Source organism: Pinus tabuliformis, chromosome J, assembly GCF_031772625.1.
Source record: "Pinus tabuliformis cultivar Carrire ecotype Pingquan chromosome J, CPIR1, whole genome shotgun sequence".
NCBI lineage: Eukaryota > Viridiplantae > Streptophyta > Pinopsida > Pinales > Pinaceae > Pinus > Pinus tabuliformis.
Genome location: NC_142295.1, coordinates 461,476,789 through 461,495,303, shown reverse-complemented (window position 1 = coordinate 461,495,303; position 18,515 = coordinate 461,476,789). Strand labels below are relative to the sequence as shown.

The following is an 18,515-nucleotide window of genomic DNA, read 5'->3' as shown; positions in this document are numbered from 1 at the left end:
TGCATTCCATTAAATAAACTTAACAAATTATAATTATAATTATCTCAGTTTCACACTGAATTAAAAAATCTTAAAAAAAAATAAAAAAATAACAGCATTAAACTACATTTCATGTTAAAATTTATAATGAATTATATAAATATCATTAAACTCATCATAAAATTTAGGTAAAGAATTAAAAAATTAAAAAAAGAAACAACTCGTAAAATTTAATAATTTTAATAATTACCTTTTTAATTTTGGACAATCTTTTACACTATTTAACGAAGGAGGAATTGCACACTATGAATCCTTAGTATCCTATCCATGTTGGAGAGGGAAAAAAAAAAAAAAAAATTCCAAATTTCTAGCACTGTTCTATTGATTGGTCCTACTGATGGGGATGAACAAAAATGAGTCTAATCCTATATCCAATATAATTCTATGTATAGTACTCAAAACTGTCAATGTAAGTGTATGTATGAATTTGGGGTAATACTTTGAAAAACTGAACGCATTGTTCTTTGTCTTGTAAACTTCACTTGATTTGTCTGTAGATATTCCAGTGTACCATCCACCATAGTTGTAGACTTCTAGTGCCAATAGTAACCCAAAAATGTCTTTGCACCATCCACACTAGGGAAATAAGGTGGTTCAAAATATATCTGACGCATGGCATCACAAGCACCTAGATATGATGGACCCTTCATTTCAATGCTACCCATGGCTGTTACTACCAGCTGTTGATATGAGAAGAAAAACCTTTTCATCGCGGCTTCTATTGCCTGGAAGGCCAATAGAACATGTATTGTTGCAACATGATAAGCACCTGAAGTGTTATGTGAGCGAAGCCCATGTGAATGAAACAAATGCATAAGTGCCTCCTGGAGCCTTGGTCCACCCTTTGGATCAGCCTCAACACCCATGACTTTGGGCACCAGATGCCTTAGTTCCTTGCATGCATTTGTAAGGTCTCTAAGGGGGGCAGACCGAAGGCAATATGCGCCTGCAAGCGTACTAGTGCTGCTAATTTCCAACTGGTGTTTAAGGCAAAGGAAATCATCTGGGTCCATCACTAGAAGCAAATTCACAATTTCTGTGAGCATGTTCCACATCCTTTCAACCATCCAACAGTCTGTGGATGCTCCTACGAAATCCCCAGAGTCTATTCTTTCATATACTCTGTGCAACAATTCTTGGCCTACAAATACCCAGGCCTCAAAGATCTGGAGGACATTGCAAAGTTTGGCATCTTCTAGATTATAGAACTGTTTATGTTGTTTTAAAGAGTGCAAATATCTTGGCTTGCAGATTCTATCATATTCAAGAAGAGGCTTACCTGACATATTTGGTTCCCCCAAACCTAAAGTGAAGGGAGTCCTCTGCATATGGCCTTCAATGGCAAGCCATATTCTAGAAACCATAGCTTCAGCGCTTTTCCATGTACCCAAACGAGGAAGTAAGCTCTCTTCACTTGTTCTGCTAACCACAGGTAAAGCACCAAGTCTCTGCCATACCTCATGGAAAACTTTCCATGAGAGAACACCACTACTTACTGACAACTGAAGAGTGGGAACCTTCTTGTCATTTTCACAAATCATTAAAATCAACTCAATCTGGGAACTAATTAAGGATTCAAGCCTTCTCTTCCATTCCTCTTTGTCAATGTAAGTCCTTGTGTCACAGAGGACAGACGAAACAAACTGAAAAGTAATCTCCAATGACTGTAAGGCAGCCTTTACCAACCCCTCTCTAGACCAACCAGGCCATTCCTTGAATTTCCACATGGCACTGAGCTCGGGGAGATGCACATACTGCTCATAACCCGCACACTCCATGGGGGAGGGCTCTATGGATTCTTCAACAAAGGCAAAATAGGATGCCATTTTTTTATAGGACATATTTTTTCCCTGCAAACATAACCAGGAGAGTAAAGACACTAATGCTCTCCATATACCATAATCTAAAAAGAACAACATAATAATAGAATAAACACTAAAATCCATTTTAAACACTAAAATTTTGAAAACTGGAATAGAATAAAATGTTCTTAAATCCTTGATATATTTAAAAAGTTATATATAATATGTTACTAGACAAAAAACATATCTATTTGTTGCAACTCAACTTTTTATGTAGATGATAAAAACTCAACACATAAATAATGAAAAGAGTTAAATAATGTCAGCACATAAATATGTATTTTTCCAGTTAACAAAGTGAATAGATATAAGCTAAATATATGGTGGTTGGTTTGTTGGCACTTAAATTCTGAGCACATTACTGTTGCACATCCGGCAAGGACAAAGTCTGTAAGTGCTTTCATCAACAGATTTTAGTCTGAATATCTAAAGTGTTAATATTTAATGTAAATAATGTCAACTCTCATTTCTTCCTATGACATCAGATCCTTCTGCTGTTTCCAGGTGTACCTCATTTCTTTGTTTCTCCATTTATACTTATTAGATCAAATTTATCTACTGTTTCCACTGTGCATATATACTCACAGTGTTAATAACTAAACAGATTCCTTAACAACAATATTCCACATTTATTAGACTATGCAATTGTTTTGTGATTTTTTACTATGGTTTTCCATTTCTCCATCCAAACAGATGACACCAGTTTCAGCTACCGATTCTGTTATCACCTAGAACTACAGTCACATGTATATAATTTTTGTCCAAAGTTCATTGTCAAAAATGGGTGTCAAATGGTTTTTGTCCTATGTTTCTTACTTAGGGGTCATGTTTCTAAAAGGTTTTGATGTGAATCATTCTCAAATACCGTTGGTCATCCTCCATCATGATTGTATAAGCCATGTCTTATCTCATACATGTCACTGGTCCTTTCCGTATTTTCGCAGCGCAGTCTTATTGGTTGATTTTGCAGCGCAATGATGTTTTAGCCTTTTCGCAGCGCGTCAGTATCCAGCCATTTTGCAGCGCATTTTGCTAATTTATAACTATCTGCGCTACGAAATCGTAGTTTCGGGCATTTTGCAGCGCAGATTCCTAAAGGGTCACATCTGGGGATGAGTCATTGTCTCCGTCCAGTTATTGTCAGTTGGCGTACCTCCCAAACACTTATGAGCCATCACTCCACCAATAGATCCATAGGCATGCACATAAAAATCATTCTAACAGTTTTGTCATGCATGAATGTTTTGTGATGTTTGTAAATGATGCATAAAGTGGCCAGCTTGTGTGATAAGATATTTGAATTGCAAATGAGCCCGAGTTCAAATGAGCCCGAGTTTCTTTTTCAAGCGAGCCTGCATTTTAATTTTTTTTTTGAATTTGCCATTTGAGTTGAAGCTGGTGGTTATTCTCTGTGCAAAAATTTCGAAAGCGGAATGGAGAGGAAGGAGAGATAGCTGTAAAGATGCCCAGAACAGAGGTAATTGAAGTATTGACCAAAACAGTGGAGGCAGTCAAGCATAAAGACAAGAACAGAAAGGTTATTATTACCCAAGGAGGAAATGTTATATCCATAAAGAACCAAGCGGGAGTAGCAAAAGATGAAGTTGCCCAGGTGAATAATGTTACTAAGGAGCTTGCAGTTAGATATGCCAACTATCGAAGAGCTGTGTTAAAAGGTAGCAAAAACCTAGTGGGTCAGGTAGATTCAGTGGCTGATGTGTATACATGGACGGTTCCAGCCCTCAAGCAAGCTAAACTCATCAGAAAAATGAACATGAGCCTGAGAGCTGAAAACAAAGCCTTAAAGAAGGAGGTTGCAAATTTGAAGATACAGCTAGGTCAACTAGCTCACTGATTTGAAGAAAAAGGTGCCATTCTTAGTTTTGGTCAATTTTGTTTAAGCTCCATTATTTTGAAGTCATTTAAGTCTCTGACACCTGTAGAAGAAGTCTAAAGAGTCATAAGTTCAAGAAAAAGATGCCTTAATGCAAATATACTCTGTTTTAGCAAAAACAGCAGTTTCGTAGCGCGCTACGAAACTGCTGTAGGTGCTGTTTTATGATGAAAACAAACAGTTTAATGATGAGATCAGCAAATTTTTGAAGGAAACGCCTAAGGAACATAAGGGAGACCACTTGAGGCTATCCTAGCTATTCAGAGAATGACAAGTGTGCATTTTTGAAAAGGTGAAATATTTTGTCTGTAGTGAAAGCTTTGATAAAGGTACTTTATTACCGGTTGTGAGGGTTCTGATAGGAAATGCATACGGAGATTTTGGTTTATACACCTGTTCAATCAACAAGGCTTCCAGCACATTGGGGAATATGGTGATGCTCGTAGTTTTTGAGGAATTAAAGAGCTGGGAACATGTTACTTAATTTGTGAAGAATGATGGGAGACAAGGACCGGGAAAACAGGGGACTTATCTTGATGATTAATGAACCATCAACGCATCCAGTATCCAAAGCCAGCTTGTTCATTGCATTCTCCTCTAAGCTATCTCGGCCAAAACAGAAAGAAGACAGGTGTCAAGAATCAAGAAGGAATCATGCTACGAGGAGGACAAAATTTGAGTTTTGATTAAATTAGGACTCTTTGTAATTACAGTTCAGCACTTAATGTATTTAATGAATTAGTTAAACAGTAGATAGGAGTAGTTAATAGCAGTCTTCGAGCTCCCCTCATGCTGGAGGAGGAAGCTCAAGGTGGTTAAGAATGTATCCATATATATAGATCAGACTTGGATGTAATGAGGGTTGGATGTTTTGGAGAAGCCTGTTTTTGGGTTTATGTATAAACAAATTTCAGTAATGCAAATGACTGTGTTTTCTTCTCAGGATTCACAATGGATCTTCTTGTTCAAATGTGTGATGGTATTCTTTCTTTAAGGTTCTTTTACAGTTTTGTTAATGCATAATCACTCAGAACTCATGAATCATGCTCTGACTTCCTGTATGCCTTGGCAAACTGTGGTTTCAAAGTTATGTTTGAACATATAGATGTAAAGTGCCCTGATTTCTATGAAAAGATAGTGTTTTTGTTTGCTGAGATATGAGAGACTCCATAAGCCCAATGGGAATCAATTCAATGTTGTCCAGCCAGCATACTTGTTCATGTGTCTTATAAGAGTTAGCCATCTTGTCATTAGTCAACATTCATAACCTTTGAGAGAGCCCTCTCAGACTAAGGAGGCTAAGCCTTAGTCAAAAGCCTGGTTTGAAATAGTTACACAGAGTCTTACTGATTGGCAGCCTTCAGTGCTTGATTTTGTGATAACATTTTGGTGCGTCTGCCGGGAGCCTGAAGATTACTCATTCCCGTAGTTATAAGATTGAATTTCTGAAGGTAGCAGGAGTTCAAAAAGGTTTTCGAGGCTGCATTCTACCTTGGTGACTCCATGAATTTTAAAGTTTGAAAGGTGGCTTCGAGAGGAAGATATACAAGGAGTAATCCTGACCCAAACCCACCTAGTCCTGTGGAGAATCCTAATATCATTTCAAGGAGTAAACAAAGATTTTCTGATATACCAGGTACTTCAAATATTTCAAGGTCTTTGTTTCCTGAGTTTGCTAGAAGTCCTGAGGATAAAATTGTTGATGATAAAATCCAAGAAGTGTTGTTGAGGTCTGAAAATGAAGAAGAGCTTATTGGTATCATATTAGATTTACAAAAGAAGGGCATGATGAGTCTAGTTTGGTAAAGGCAGAAGAGGAACCTTCAGATTTCTTGAAGGGTTATCAGCATGCCATATTTGAAATTCAGAAACAGTACAACCTCAGAAACCGAGATGTCCCTATTACAGCAAATAAAGCACAGCCCAAGAAGAATGTTTCAAAGGCAGTTGAAGATAAGAAGGAAAAGACAAAGCAGACTGATGGTAAAGGTGATTCCTCTGGTGAGAGAAAGGATATTCAAAGCCCTACACCCCCTAAGGAACTTGAAAAGTCTACTTCTGTTTTTAACATAGAAAATGAGATTGCCAAGATTAAAATATCAGTCCCATTTAATGAAATTCTGAAAGTAGACAAATATAGAAGCAAGATTGTGGAAATGCTTAATTCTCCACCAGGAGGGGCTGATATTCTAAGTGTGCAAGAGGATAATCCTATTATCTGTTTAGGACCAAGACTTGAAGATGAACAAAGTGATGAGTTTCCTCCTTTTTATATAAGCATCAATATCCATGATATGACTCTACATAATGCTATGCTGGATTCAGGGGCGTCACATAATCTCATGCCTAAGGTAATTATGGAAAGAATGGGATTAGAAGTAACTAGACCATACAAAGACTTATTTTCTTTTGATTCAAAGAGAGTTCATTGCATTGGGTTGATAAAAGACGTTGTTGTGGCTCTAACACAAATCCCAGCAAAAACAACTGTCATGGACATTGTTGTTGCAGACATTCCACCTAAGTTTGGGATGCTTCTTTCAAGGTCGTGGGCTGCAAAGATCAAGGGTACCATGCAAATGGATCTGACATATGCTACTATCCCAGTGTTTGGCGAACAAAGGAGGTTGTATCGTGAAACAAGGATGGCATACATGGTAAGCAGCAAGGACAAGCCTCAGAATTTTCCTATTTACTCATGTGATACAGGTCTGGGGTCAGCTATCTTGTTTCATGAATCAGTTGGTAAAGAATCACAAGATGAGCATGCAGAAAATCAGTGTCAGGAGGAACAGCAAAGAAATGAAAGAGATATCAATGGTTGTTGGTCCTTATACTTTGATGGAGCAGCAGGAAAAGATGGCGCAGGAGCTGGAATTTGGATTACTAGTCCAACAGAAGAAAGTAAGTTTCTATCATACAAACTTAACTTTGATTGTACCAATAACATGGCTGAGTACGAGTCTCTGGTGTTAGGCTTGGAAACCTTGATAGAGTTGAAGGCAAAGAACATTGTTGTTTGTGGAGATTCTGAATTAATTATTAAGCAAGTACAGGGTACATATCAAACAAAGGATGTCAGGATGAGAGCCTACAGAAACTTAGTGTTGGAGCTGTTGGAAAAGTTTCAATCCTATTCCTTCAGCATTAAAAACAGAGATCAAAATTCTATTGCAGATTCTCTTGCTGTAGCAGCCAGTCTTTTTGTTATTCCCAAACATTCTTCTGATAGCTATGAAGTGAAAGTTCGCCATAGACTAGTCATCCCAGATAATATCATAAATTGGCAAGTATTTGAAGATGATCAGCAGGTAAGAAATTTTCTTGAGTTGAAAGAGGAGTTTGAAAATAATCAAATAGATCAGCAGAATATGTTACCTGAGACAAAGGAAAAGTCTGAAGTGTTGCAGTTGCAAAATAACTTAATCCCTAAAGGCCTCATTCCTCTTGAAAAGTTATTTGATCAGAATGATGTGTTTAAAGCACCAAGGTTGCAAGCTAATGAAGAGGAAATAGAAAGCTGTAATTTAGGTGACTCAGTTGTGCCTAAATTAGTCAAGATTTCAAAGTTCTTATCAGCTGATATGAAGGTCAAATATGTTGAAATGATGAAGAAGTTTATTGATGTTTTTGCATGGAGCTATGCTGATTTGAAGCAGTATGATTCTTCAATCATACAACACACCATCCCAATTAAGCCAAATGAGAAGCCTTTTAAGCAGAAATTAAGGAGAATTAATCCCCTTCTGATGCCACTGATTGAAAAGGAGGTGAAAAAGCTTTTTGATGCAAAGATTATTGTTCCAATCAGATTCTCAAATTGGCTTGCTAACTTGGTACCTGTCAGGAAAAAGAATGGGGAGATTAGAATTTGCATAGATTTCAGGAACTTAAACAAGGCTTCACTGAAAGATAATTACCCTCTTCCTAAAATGGATCTTATTTTGCAAAATATTGTTGGTTCCCAAAGAATGTCTATGCTGGATGGTTTCTCAGGGTATAATCAGATCCTTGTTCATCCAGAGGATCAGGAGAAGACAGCTTTCACTACACCATGGGGCACATTTATGTATGCAAAGATGCCCTTTGGTCTCATGAATGCAGGGGCGACCTTCCAGAGGGCTATGGACATTGCTTTTGCTGAAGAAAAGGATAAATCAGTGGTGGTATATCTTGATGATATCACAGTATTTTCAAAGAGGGAAGAAGACCACTTAAAGCACCTAGAAAGGATCTTGTTAAAGTGTAGGAGGTTTGGTATTTCCTTAAACCCAACCAAAAGTATCTTTGCTTTAACCTCTGGTAAGTTACTTGGGCATATTATTTCTGAAGAGGGTATTAAGATTGATCCTAATAGAGTCAGTGCTATTCAAAGGCTGGATTTGCCAAGAAGCAAGAAAGAAGTTCAATCTTTTCTTGGAAAGGTTAATTTTGTTAGAAGATTCATTCCTAACTTTGCTGAAGTGGTCAAACATATAACCAAGATGTTAAGGAAAGGAACAGATTTCAAGTGGACAGCTGAAGCAAAGAAATCATTTGAAGAAATTAAAAAGGCCCTCACTCAAGCGCCAGTCCTCATCAGCCTGGATTTTACCAAGGAGTTCCTGATATTCACATTTGCTTCTGAAGATACAATTGCTGGAGTTTTGCTGCAGAAAGGAAGTCAAGGTACTGAACAGCCCATTTCTTTCTTTAGTAAGACATTGGCTAATGCTGAGTTGAAATACAACATTTTAGAGAAGCAAGCATATGCATTGGTGAAGGCAATTAAGGATTTCAGAATTTATGTGTTGCACTCTCATATTGTTGCATACGTGCCAAGTGCTGTTATAAAAGATATTCTTACACAAGCAGACCCGGATGGAAAAAGAGGAAAGTGGATAGCCAAGCTGTTAGAATATGACATTGAGATCAGGCCCACCAAGTTGGTGAAGGGTCAAGGCTTGGCAAAGTTGCTAACTCAGTCAAATCTGGACTGCATTGGTATCAATTTTAGCACAGAAATATCAGAAATTTCTGAGAATGAAGAAGAGTTGGTCCAAATCAATGAAAAGTTTTTGACATCAGAATGGTATAGGGATGTGGCATTTGTATTGCAGCACAATAGAGCCCCTGATAACCTTTCCAAATCTAAAGCTCGGTTCACCAAACTAAAATCTCTTAGATATTTTGTGTATGAGCAGAATTTATTTTGGAAGGATGCAGGAGGGATTTTATTAAATTGTCTCATTGAAGAAGAGGCTGATAAGGTAATTGATGAATTTCATAAGGGAGATTGTGGAGGCCATCACTATTGGAAAGCCACTGCAAATAAAGTTTTGAGAGCTGGATATTTTTGGCCAACTATGTTCAGAGACATTTATAAAAAGATAGCAGCATGCCATGAATGTCAAGTATTTGAAGGAAGGAGAAAGCTCATGCCATTACCATTGGTTCCTATCTATGTTGAGGCACCCTTCCAGCAGTGGGGATTAGATTTTATAGGGGAAATCCATCCTCCTTCATCAGGGCAGCATCGCTGGATTCTCACAGCCACTGATTATTTTACAAAGTGGATAGAGGCAATACCTACCAGGCAAGCAAATGATGCAGTGATAATTTCCTTTTTAGAAAATAACATCTTATCAAGGTTTGGTTGTCCACTCAAGATTATCACAGACAATGCACATGCTTTTAAGTCCAAAAGAATGATAAACTTTTTCCATCAGTACCATATTTCCCTTGGTCATTCCACTGCCTACTATCCGCAGGGAAATGGCTTAGCTGAGAGTTCAAACAAGAGTCTTGTGAGGATTATCAAGAAGTTGCTGCAGGATAATAGAAAGGCTTGGCATTTAAAGCTGAAGTATGCCTTGTGGGCTGACCGAATTTGCACGAAGAGGTCCATTGGAACATCTCCTTATGAACTTGTGTATGGAGCAGAGGCAATTTTCCCAACATCTCTTGGGGTACCAGTTATGAAGCTAATTCAGGGATTAGAAGAGGAACCAAATGCCATACAGCGAAGAATTAATCAGTTGATAGCTTTGCAGGAGAAAAGGAATGAGGTGTTTGAAGATCATCAACAAAACCAGAATAGAGTCAAGAGAGCATTTGACAAGAAGATCAAAGAGGTCACATTTCAAATTAATGATAAAGTCCTAAAATGGGAAGCCAGAATTGAAGAGAAAGGTAAACATGGCAAATTTGAAAATTTGTGGAAAGGGCCATATCAGATTTCTGCTTTCCATGGAAACAACACTTACATTCTGCAGGAAGTTGATGGAACACCATATGCTGGAGGGCCTGTTAATGGCAGGTTCTTAAAGCATTACAATCAGTGAAAGTCTGCCAAGTATCTCATGAGCATTGTATATAACCGTTTTATGAAGTTTTCTTGTTAAAAATAAATGACAAGCTGAACAGAAAAGCTTTAGCCCGAGGAGAAGGCCCACAAAGCTATAAAGGAATGCTTGTCAGCTGTGTGTATGTTTTATAAAATGGACAAAGCACTGGTTCTGCGAGTTCTTAGTGTACTACAGGAGCACACTATCCCAAGTGGAGCCACTGTTATCACCTAGAACTACAGTCACATGTATATAATTTTTGTCCAAAGTTCATTGTCAAAAATGGGTGTCAAATGGTTTTTGTCCTATGTTTCTTACTTAGGGGTCATGTTTCTAAAAGGTTTTGATGTGAATCATTCTCAAATACCGTTGGTCATCCTCCATCATGATTGTATAAGCCATGTCTTATCTCGTACATGTCACTGGTCCTTTCCGTATTTTCGCAGCGCAGTCTTATTGGTTGATTTTGCAGTGCAATGATGTTTTAGCCTTTTCGCAGTGCGTCAGTATCCAGCCATTTTGCAGCGCATTTTGCTAATTTATAACTATCTGCGCTACGAAATCGCAGTTTCGGGCATTTTGCAGCGCAGATTCCTAAAGGGTCACATCTGGGGATGAGTCATTGTCTCTGTCCAGTTATTGTCAGTTGGCGTACCTCCCAAACACTTATGAGCCATCACTCCACCAATAGATCCATAGGCATGCACATAAAAATCATTCTAACGGTTTTGTCATGCATGAATGTTTTGTGATGTTTGTAAATGATGCATAAAGTGGCCAGCTTGTGTGATAAGATATTTGAATTGCAAATGAGCCCGAGTTTCTTTTTCAAGCGAGCCTGCGTTTTAAAAAAAAATTTGAATTTGCTATTTGAGTTGAAGATGGTGGTGATTCTCTGTGCAAAAATTTCGAAAGCGGAATGGAGAGGAAGGAGAGATAGCTGTAAAGATGCCCAGAACAGAGGTAATTGAAGTATTGACCAAAACAGTGGAGGCAATCAAGCATAAAGACAAGAACAGAAAGGTTATTATTACCCAAGGAGGAAATGTTATAGCCATAAAGAACCAAGCGGGAGCAGCAAAAGATGAAGTTTCCCAGGTGAAGAATGTTACTAAGGAGCTTGCAGTTAGATATGCCAACTATCGAAGAGCTGTGTTAAAAGGTAGCAAAAACCTAGTGGGTCAGGTAGATTCAGTGGCTGATGTGTATACATGGACGGTTCCAGCCCTCAAGCAAGCTAAACTCATCAGAAAAATGAACATGAGCCTGAGAGCTGAAAACAAAGCCTTAAAGAAGGAGGTTGCAAATTTGAAGATACAGCTAGGTCAACTAGCTCACTGATTTGAAGAAAAAGGTGCCATTCTTAGTTTTGGTCAATTTTGTTTAAGCTCCATTATTTTGAAGTCATTTAAGTCTCTGACACCTGTAGAAGAAGTCTAAAGAGTCATAAGTTCAAGCAAAAGACGCCTTAATGCAAATATACTCTGTTTTAGCAAAAACAACAGTTTCGTAGTGCGCTACGAAACTGCTGTAGGTGCTGTTTTATGATGAAAACAAACAGTTTAATGATGAGATCAGCAAATTTTTGAAGGAAACGCCTAAGGAACATAAGGGAGACCACTTGAGGCTATCCTAGCTATTCAGAGAATGACAAGTGTGCATTTTTGAAAAGGTGAAATATTTTGTCTGTAGTGAAAGCTTTGATAAAGGTACTTTATTATCGGTTGTGAGGGTTCTGATAGGAAATGCATACGGAGATTTTGGTTTATACACCTGTTCAATCAACAAGGCTTCCAGCACATTGGGGAATATGGTGATGCTCGTAGTTTTTGAGGAATTAAAGAGCTGGGAACATGTTACTTAATTTGTGAAGAATGATGGGAGACAAGGACCGGGAAAACAGGGGACTTATCTTGATGATTAATGAACCATCAACGCATCCAGTATCCAAAGCCAGCTTGTTCATTGCATTCTCCTCTAAGATATCTCGGCCAAAACAGAAAGAAGACAGGTGTCAAGAATCAAGAAGGAATCATGCTACGAGGAGGACAGAATTTGAGTTTTGATTAAATTAGGACTCTTTGTAATTACAGTTCAGCACTTAATGTATTTAATGAATTAGTTAAATAGTAGATAGGAGTAGTTAATAGCAGTCTTCGAGCTCCCCTCATGCTGGAGGAGGAAGCTCAAGATGGTTAAGAATGTATCCCTATATATAGATCAGACTTGGATGTAATGAGGGTTGGATGTTTTGGAGAAGCCTGTTTTTGGGTTTATGTATAAACAAATTTCAGTAATGCAAATGACTGTGTTTTCTTCTCAGGATTCACAATGGATCTTCTTGTTCAAATGTGTGATGGTATTCTTTCTTTAAGGTTCTTTTACAGTTTTGTTAATGCATAATCACTCAGAACTCATGAATCATGCTCTGACTTCCTGTATGCCTTGGAAAATTGTGGTTTCAAAGTTATGTTTGAACATATAGATGTAAAGTGCCCTGATTTCTATGAAAAGATAGTGTTTTTGTTTGCTGAGATATGAGAGACTCCATAAGCCCAATGGGAATCAATTCAATGTTGTCCAGCCAGCATACTTGTTCATGTGTCTTATAAGAGTTAGCCATCTTGTCATTAGTCAACATTCATAACCTTTGAGAGAGCCCTCTCAGACTAAGGAGGCTAAGCCTTAGTCAAAAGCCTGGTTTGAAATAGTTACACAGAGTCTTACTAATTGGCAGCCTTCAGTGCTTGATTTTGTGATAACAGATTCCACTGCGTATAATATATCTACAATATTCATAATTCATTTGTATAATATAAAATTGAATGAAATGAGGACAGATGATTTGCTGTAAGATTTTGCGGATATAGGAAACACGAATACTTATTAATCACAAGTTTTAATTGAAATTTTTTATGATCCTAAAGCAGATTTTTGAGAAAAACAAGTCATCAGGAGAAAAATTTGAATCGTAACAAAATTATAATTATATTCAGAAATTTAAATCTTCTTTTATCAGGTTGGAAAAAATAAATTAATAAAAATATTTGAGCGAGGAAAAACTTCTATCTATTTAGAATCTCTATACATTAGACATTAGCTAAGCATATTTATGTATATTATATATATTTAAGATTTTGAGAATAAATTTCACTATGAGGAGACGGGTCAACTGAATTTTTAAACGAAAGTTTCAAATATTCCAGAAATCTACAATTACATTCAAAAATACTCCAAAAATCCAGAATACTTCGCGAAGCACGGGGTTCTTCATGGCACCGCATTCGTGAGGAGTCAAATAAAATTTACCGAACGAGGAAAAACTTCTATCTATTTAGAATCTCTATACATTAGACATTAGCTAAGATATTTGACAGGTAAATCACCCATCAAATTCCATCCTGATGAGTAGTATAAGTTATTTATTGGATTTCTTCTATATTTTCGTACATGAATCGTAATTGATCATCAGAAATAAAATTTGAAAAACAAATTTCAGTTTTGTTTAAAAAATTTGTAAAATGATCATGAAATTTTTTTGAAACTGTAACAACTATCATCTTTCCTCCACTATTCTTGATTAACAGAGTCCAGTAACAACAGAGGAACAGCGGGCGTTCTATTTGAATAATTGACTACAGCATTCTATTTGAATGAAAACAGAAGGCCATTATTGCGCCTGCGGGAATCGAACCCCGGTCAAAGGCTTAGCTAGCATTTTATTTGAATAATTAACAGTGTTGTGTTTGAAACAAAACAACCATTGTTGCGTTTGCACAAGTCGAACCCTGGGCCAGCATTTGAATAATTAGCAAGAGCGTTTTTTTTTTAAACAAAACTAACGCCCATTGTTGCGACTGCAGATTAAACATTTCTGCGTGGTAAGCAACCACTAAAAAAAGATGAAAATACCCACAAAATTTGCAAAAAATCCAAGGTCCTGATCGTCAATCATCTTATGTGTGCAGAGTAGCTACTCCGATGGAAATTTCGAGGCAAATAGATGTTAAAATTCACCAAGAACTCGGAGGCTTCAGATGTATCCAGCCTGAAATGGCTGGAGGTACAAAGATATATACCAATTACAGATCATTAACCAGGGAAGTGTTCATAAAAAGGATGCGCACTAACCTTGCCAAAAGCAATTTTCGATCACCAATGGCCAGCTGCATATAGTTTCAAACTTTCAGTAAAAGCTACTCTGTTATTGAACCTCTCCTCTGTTCGCCGCGGAGTGCTATCCCTCTCTGTTCGCCGAAGTACAGAAGGTGAATTGTCTTGCAGTTTGAATTGCCGGGACTTTGAATGGCCTGGAGGAGGTTGGTGTGGTTCGTAAATGCCGTAAATGTGCCGGAGGTTGGTAAATGTGCTCATCAATACGCCAGAGGGAGGCCAAAGTGGCTGCGGGCAGGGTCGCCGTCGAGGGGCAGGAGCATGGCAGCCGGAGAGGGATGGATGCGCCGGATGGATGCCATGATGCATGGTCGAGGATGAAAGGGCGCCATGACGTCAACCACGCCGTCTTCCGCTGTCAGAGGGGGTACCTCCATAACATTAACTTTGCTATGGAGGTGGAAATAGGACTCGCCTAAATTTACTATGCTCTTTGGTACATTGACACCTCGATGTAAGGGTGATAATGAACTTTAATACAATCCAAACTCATGTATATTCGATTCCGTATATTATAATAATGACAATTATCTAAAGCATTTTGTGTATCTGTCATTTATTTACATATGCACTTTTCACCAATTTTAACAAAATTGAAATCAAATACTTTAGTTAAGATTAAGGTAAATTTGATAATTGTGAAAACTTAATTATTATTAAAATGTAAGTTTACAACAATTTCAATTTAGATTTAAATAATGTTCTGTTTCAAATATATATTGAATATTAATTTTAAAATGTTTTAATAAAATTAGTTTATTTATATTATATTTTTAATAAATAAATTTAGGTAAAATAATAATTACCTATCCATAATATCGTGAATAAAATAATAATAAAGACATAGGAGATCATATATTTATATATACAAAACACCTAAGTGCTATCGATTTATGATTTTATGCACATTAATTAACTGAGCTAAACATTGAGGTGATTTCTATTCATTATAATATGGCTTATGACTTAGGAACTATTATTCATTTAAATTTACCAAATAAGGATATGAGCCAACCATACTTTGTGCATATGTGTGAGTAAAAAAAAGCACAGTAGAGTGCACACTACCTAACAAAAGTGCACTTGTTATTCTACCACAAATATTGACATCATTCCCTTCTTGAATTACTGCAAAAATTGTAACAAGTACATTTTCAAGAACTTTTTTTCTTCTAGGTGTACATGTAGTAAAAAAACCACCAAATTTTGCTGCAGACATCAAGATGGAAGAAATCTTACTCATGGTGTTCTAAAAGAATAAATTGTATGACATAAAATTCTCATATATATATATATATCACCATACAATTCATATGTAATATATCTTCTACAAAAAATGCTAAAACCATCTACATTTAAAAATAATTTGTTTAAAGGGACTATAATCCAATTAAATTATCTCATAAATGATGTCAAATAATCAAGTTTTCCTTCTATTAGGTTTGTATCGCTTGATCTTGCAAATTTTTTTAATTAAATAAGACACTCCATAATTATATGCTTGTTTCTACGATTTCCATTCACAACTCCAAAATACTAACCATATTTCCACATTGTAGAATATGATAGTACATGCATGCCTAGAAAAGATTATTTATAAAATAAATAATTAGACTTCAATGTGTAACAATACATAGAGATGTTTAATCAAAATTTATGCAATTAATATCATGATCAATCCAGTATCACATACTTTTGCTTCACATCTAATTCCTATGGTCAATTCAGTTAATTTACTTTCCTTGTTGGTTAATTCCAAATTCCAAATTTTCTACTTCACCCATGTGTTTATTTATTGAAAATATATCTTTTTAAGGACTATAACATGAGTTTAGATTGACCATGTAAGTGATTGTATGTCTCCTAATCATTTTTTATGTATCTCACAATACATATGTGAAGCCATAGATATTGAGTTATTGCATTTCTTTGTTATACTAGTGTTTTCCTTATTGGCTAGCTAGACCCTTTAATTGTAATTGTACTCATTTTCTTCTATATATGAGGGAGACCAAGTTTTAGTGAGCATCTCATCTTGTACATTGGTTATATTGTAGAATAAGGTTTCCCTATCAAAGTTACTTCTCGTCCATTCTTCTATCTAATTCTCAAGGCATTGAGTTACTTATCTTTCTATTTCTATTTTAATTGTGTGTTTCATGTATAACATTTGGTATCAGAGCATATGATTCTTAGGTTTGACTAATTCAAATTAGTCATATTAATATTTTCATGATAATTTTTTTTTTAATTTTCATAGATATTTCAGATTGTGACATTTTCTGAAACTTCAAGTAATGTAGCAAGTAAATTTGGCTAAGATTTCTAGTTTTTGTTCACCATACTTTCAACGATATAGGCTATGGAAATTTGCATTTCTAACAAGTCCTAATATTAGTCTTAAATAAGTCATGTTGGTGTTTTCTCTATACATTTTTCTAGGATTTTTCAAATAGTGAACTTTTTGGGAGACTAAGGAGACATAACAAAGAACTTGTGGTACATGTTTTAGGTTTTATTTTTTTATACTTTAAGAAATACAATCTATGCAAATCATGATTTTGGATTATTCTTGAACCTAGTTTCAAATGAGCATTCCTGATAAAAATTATTGTAATATTAGAACCTAGTGTTATAGCCCTAGTTTCCACTCCACTATAATCAGAGAGACCCTATTTAAACTTACCTCATTTTCTTTCTATAATGCATCCCCTCTTACCTTTATTTGTACTTGTATGGGTTTTATACAAATTTTATTAGATATTATAGCGGTGAAATTACATAGTTGAACAATTTATCATAATTATTATGTCACAATTTCATAATATTATGAAATAATATTTTTTTCATAATATTATGAAATAATATTTTTTTCATAATTGAGGAAAAAATCATAATTGAGAACAAGGTTCTCAGTAAGTTGGGAAATTCTCATTATTGAGCATGAAACTTGTGCATGAGTTGTATCCACCCAATTCACATGCCACCAAGCCTAAATTCTCATGGCCCTAGTTGTTTAGATACATTCTCTTTGATTTAGGAAAGGCATGTACAATGAGACCCTCTCAAGGGGGAGGGAGAAGTAATAGAGAGAATAACTCTGTAATGATGGTGAATTTCTACTAGAATTTTATTCTTTTTTCATGTGAGACGAGCATGGTCTTCTTGTGAGCTAAGGGGAGAAAAGTGCCAAGTATTAGAGAAGAGTCTGTTGGTGAATTAGGGTATAAGTTTTTTTTACTATTCTTGTTTATGAATGGAAATTGTGAATTCCCTTCCATATTTCATGTTCTTATATGCATGAATTTGATTTGGTTATTATTATACATTTTGGTGCATACTAACTTTCATGGAGGAAAACATTATCTTGTTTGGTTGTGTATGTGTGTATGGGATTAGATTAGGTAGCTTAGAGTGGGATCTTCAAATTGGAGCACGATTTCCAAAAACTCTATAGGGTATGCTAACTGCACCAACCTGTGTGGATGTGTAGGTGTGTTCTTCTCATCCTATTCTATGAAATGAATGATTGTTAGTGCATTAGATCTAAGAAATTTACTTGGATCCATCAAACATTGTTTAGATGATACTGAGGAGAGATGGGTGAAGTCACCAATTTTTTTAGCTTGAAAAACTCTTAGAGGATAAGTATTTATTGCTCGACTGATCTTGCCTCAAGATTAACTAGATAGTTTATGACAGATCTAAGTAAACTCCCTATATTTGATGCAATAACAATCATTCATATCATATAAGAGGATGATAAGAACATAATTATGTACCCATGCAAGTTGGTGTCATTTGTAGACCCTATAGAGTTATTGGAAGCCCCAATCCAATTTGAATATCTCACTCCAAGGTCCCTTATCTAATCCCCTACACACATACGCCATCAACTAAGATGATATTTTCCTCTACAAAAGGAAAGTTAGTATGCACAAAATTCTATAATAATGACCATATCACATTCATACATATAATAATATGAAATATAGAAGGGAATTCACAATTTCATTTATAAACAAGAATAGTACAAAAAGACAATATACCTTTATTAACCCATAGAATTTCCTGTGATTCTTGGCAGTCCTCTCTCCTTGTCTTACAAGAAGATTGGGCTCATCTCACATGCAAAGGAAGAATGTCTTAGTGGAAATTCACTAGCATTACTAAACTATTCTCTCTATTTATCCCTTATCCCCCTTGAGAGGGTCTCTCTAT

The 18,515-nt window shown here is 36.1% G+C and overlaps 1 pseudogene; it reads right to left on the bottom strand.

Annotated features, from left to right (window-relative positions):
- Window positions 1-572: 572 nt before the first annotated feature.
- On the bottom strand, window positions 573-1,865 carry LOC149227835 (nematode resistance protein-like HSPRO2 pseudogene; annotated as a pseudogene).
- Window positions 1,866-18,515: the final 16,650 nt, after the last annotated feature.